This window comes from Silene latifolia, chromosome 3, assembly GCF_048544455.1.
Source record: "Silene latifolia isolate original U9 population chromosome 3, ASM4854445v1, whole genome shotgun sequence".
NCBI lineage: Eukaryota > Viridiplantae > Streptophyta > Magnoliopsida > Caryophyllales > Caryophyllaceae > Silene > Silene latifolia.
In genome coordinates, this window is record NC_133528.1 from 137,400,097 (window position 1) to 137,404,221 (window position 4,125).

General features: G+C 38.2%; 1 long non-coding RNA gene across 1 annotated transcript; it reads left to right on the forward strand.

Moving 5' to 3' along the window:
- Window positions 1-1,186: 1,186 nt before the first annotated feature.
- Window positions 1,187-3,054, forward strand: LOC141646324 (uncharacterized). Its single transcript, XR_012545507.1, has 5 exons — window positions 1,187-1,298; window positions 1,397-1,470; window positions 1,552-1,668; window positions 1,917-1,989; window positions 2,730-3,054. It is a non-coding gene; the product is annotated as an uncharacterized LOC141646324 (long non-coding RNA).
- Window positions 3,055-4,125: the final 1,071 nt, after the last annotated feature.

Below are 4,125 nucleotides of genomic sequence, written 5' to 3' on the forward strand. Positions count from 1 at the left end.
GGGGAGCTGGATGCTATTTCAGGGAGCCTTGCTGTTGTACATGACCCACTATTAGCGGAAAGGCCAAAGTTCAACTATACGGTTCCCCATCCTCGCTTCGACAACGTCTCGTTCAAAGACTGTGATAACCATTGTAGTGGTTTCATTTATCCAGATTATCCAAATGATTATCGTATTCATAAGGATATAGCTAATGGTACGTTGAATGGGGTTTATAGTGATCGTCTCAATGTCGTCTTCAGTAATGGGAATGGATTACATGGCTGAAGAGGTCATATCACCCCACAGGTTAGTAGCCAGCCGTATATATTAAGCTTTAGATCAGCGCTTTTATAAACAGATTTATTACGAGGTTTTATGTACAGTTTCCTTTGTTTTAGAAAGCAAGGTCGGGTATGGTAGCAATCGAGATAATGCATATAAACAGGCTCTATCATCGTTGTTTTGAGTCGGAATCGCCTGTTGCATCCGATATCGGTCATTGCTATTTAATTAGAGGGATTTGCTCTGTATGTTGGATTCGTCGGTGGTGTGTTCAGGGGCGGATCTAACTATAGGGCTGTATGAGCTTCAGCCCAACCTGTTTCCAAGAATAAAACCAGTATACGTCATGAGTTACTCATTGTTACAGTTTGTCTCAGTTGGCGAGAGTGACAAATGAAGGATTTGCTTTAATGCTAACGGTGGGGGTCCAAACCCCACAAGTAGCAATTTTTGTTTTTTTTAATACCCTACCTAATAGGTTGTTTAGCCTTTTATCATAAATCCTAATAATGTTAATGGTAAATTGCTATTTTCATTTTTCCCATAAGGCCATAACTAAAGTATTTAATACCCTAATTATTTAGCATTCACCACTGAGTTGCAAGAAAGACAACGACCAATTTTAACTTTTGTGGATTAACAACGATTAATAATGACCAGATTATAGATTTCACTAAACGTGGGTCCACTTAACAAATGGGCACAACTTAGAAAAAATTATCAGGATAGAATTGTTTTCTTACCACAAAAAACAAAACAAATTAGGATGTAAACTTCATTAGTTGAGGCGTACAGAAAAAGAAATCTGTAACCTAATGAATGAGACAAAGAATAGAAGATACTCTGGCTCACAAGTAATTGGACTTTCATTCTAAGAATTACGGAGTATTTGGTCTGTGATCCAATGATCGATAACTACTTGCAGGATATGCCTTTGGGGACCGAAACCCGGAAAGATTTATTTTCGCAGGAAAAGTGTATCTACCGCGGGAACAAACAAGTTTGCGCTACTGAGCATAGCAGTCGATTTGCCAGTAAGGCAGTGAGCATTCCCTGGCTATCTGCATTTTTACCTAATATATATTTTTTTTTATATCATTCTCACAATATTTCAAAAATTTGATTCCTGAAGAATGTGGGAGGAGTGGAGGACATCTTGAGACATAGAATATCAGAATTTTGGGTCCAGTGGTGCTAAAAGTCTTGGTAATGGCAAACTATAATTGTCTTGGGAGAGATAGACCAATCAGGTGAGCATATAATTTAACCAATTACTACATTCTGCAGATTGATCGATGGTAGTACGGTAATAAGCGGCTAAAGAATGACGGAGTCACAATTCACTCCAGAACTGACCGAGATTCAAGATTATGTGCTTCTAACCTGTAAGCATGCCTCTAACCTGTAAGCATGCCTGCTTCTTGTACTGCCACCACATTCTAAATTTTTTGCTCTTTTATGTTCATATATGGAAACTGTCCATTCTGTGCTTTTGCTTCTCACTGCTCTTATATATACATTCTACAAGCACTATTTGTTTTCTTTAACAAAAGGAATTCGCGGATAATGAGCTCCTTTTTTACAGGTTGATTTGAAAGGCGAGTCGATTGATCTTTTGCTTTTTGACAAATTCAATATTTGAATAAATGCAGATTATTTTCGAGATTATTTTGGAGTTGATTGAGCTGGAAGTTTATTAATTGGGGAAGTGAGTGGATTGCGTAGGTAAGTTAATCATCATTTGGCTAATTTTTTCTGAATGTCGTTTGCTCGATATGGATATTTGTAAACAATGGTTTCAACTTTCAGCGACTGTAATTGTGTCAGCGGAAACCATTAGTCCATTTAGGGGTTTAGATGATGCTATTCACCTATGATAATCCATGGTCTCAGAAAGTGAGCTAATTATAGCGTTTATTAGAATCAGACTGATTTGTACTCTTTTCGTATGACAATCATTTTAATTATGTGTCCTTTAATTTGCTCCACTTTGAGTTAAAACATTATAGTAGCCATTTAGTTAAACTGATTGTTTGTGTTTTTACTCTTTTAGTTTTGTATGGATTTGTGTTTTGCAAGTTGATAAACTACCACAAGCATACAACTGAATACTGAATTCTTCTATTTGGTGTCCAAAAATGGTATGTCATACAGTGGGATTGAGAGGGAGGATGTGAGAGAAACATGGGTCGAAGGGTGGGAGGAAGGCAGAGAGCGTTAGGCTTAACTCCTGAACTACCTGCTTGTCATTTTGAACATGTTGGTATTTGATAATTAAGCTATTATACATATTATTAGATGACCTTTGTTTTGGCGTTTTAATCAATGTCAAAATGGCGATGAACGAGTTATTGAGTAGTATTGACTTTTCCGCTATGCTAAAATATGCAATTATTAGTGTATTTCTACGGTTTTCTGATCTTAATATTTTGTTCTAATTAATTATTCTTGTTATTTGTCAACAGCTGTAACCAGATAAAGAAAAATGGAAATAAAAATGGAAATAGCCACAGGACATGAAGAAGAGAAAGATAATGAGAACGAGAATGAGGATTAGAAGATGAATATCCAATATCTCTAATTTCTCAATGTACTCAAATCATTTACATATTACGCGTGGCATTCACGGGAATAGTTTCACAAGCAATTACGGAGCGTTTCTATAAATAATAGGTGGTTGTGGTATATGTAACTATGTATTTGCCGTACATTCTAAAACAGATAGTATTAGTTGTTTTGAAGATCCTAATGTAACTAACTATTCATATCTATTTCATTCAATGTCTTAATTGTGTGAAATACAACACAAGTTTAAGGTATACGAAACACTACAACGCTTTACTCTAAATTATTAACAATCAATTTTAGGACTGTCCCATTCTGTTGCTATACCTCCAACTTACTTCCACTTAGCATTTCCCTAAACTGGGGCACCGCGCCCGATAGGGCGCGGTGCAACAACTAGTTAGGGAAAAAAATGGGGAAGGTTTTAGGCTACTGTGTATGACTGTAGAGTTGGCAAAAGCTGACCCGACCCGAGAAACCCGATCTGACCCGCCCGAAACCTGACCCGACATAACCCAAAAATTGGGTGACCCAAAATCGAGCTGACCCGACCCGAATCGACCCGATAACCGATAGCAGCCTTATTTTTTCCAACCTGAACCCGACCTGAACCGACCCGACCCGTGACCCGATATTTTCTCAACCCGATAATGAATTAGCTTAATAATGGTTTAAATAACACCAAATTGACATTCATCTTAATTATTTTCACTTAAAACTACAATTAATATGCCTACCCATTATTTAAACATAAAATAACCATCTAAAACTAAATATATAAGATAAAATATATGCTGATAACCTGAACCGACACTGACCCGCTAATGACCCGACCCGACTTGCCACCCATTGATGACCCGACCCGAAGATGACCAGGCATGAACCGAATCGACCCAAACCCGTCACTGACCCGACATAACCCGAACCCGAAATGACCCGACCCGTAACCGACCGAGTGACCTGATTGCCACCTCTAACTGTACAGCAACAATCACTCGATCGAACTAACCACAGTGTTCGATCGAGTGGATTATATGAGGAAGCGATCGATCGAATGGATTACACTGCTCGATCGAACACTTTACACAAGGAAGACCTCGATCGAGCAGATTTGTTTGTTCGATCGAGTAAAATTCAGGAGGAGAGTTGTCGATCGAGTCCCATCTTTGCTCGATCGAACATAATGGCCACGGAGTGCAATGATATGTCATTTTGGTCCGTTTTGAATGAAAATTTGGACGAAGACAATGGTTATGGTGAATCCCCCATTTTCAAAGCCGAGCTGGATGCTTTAGA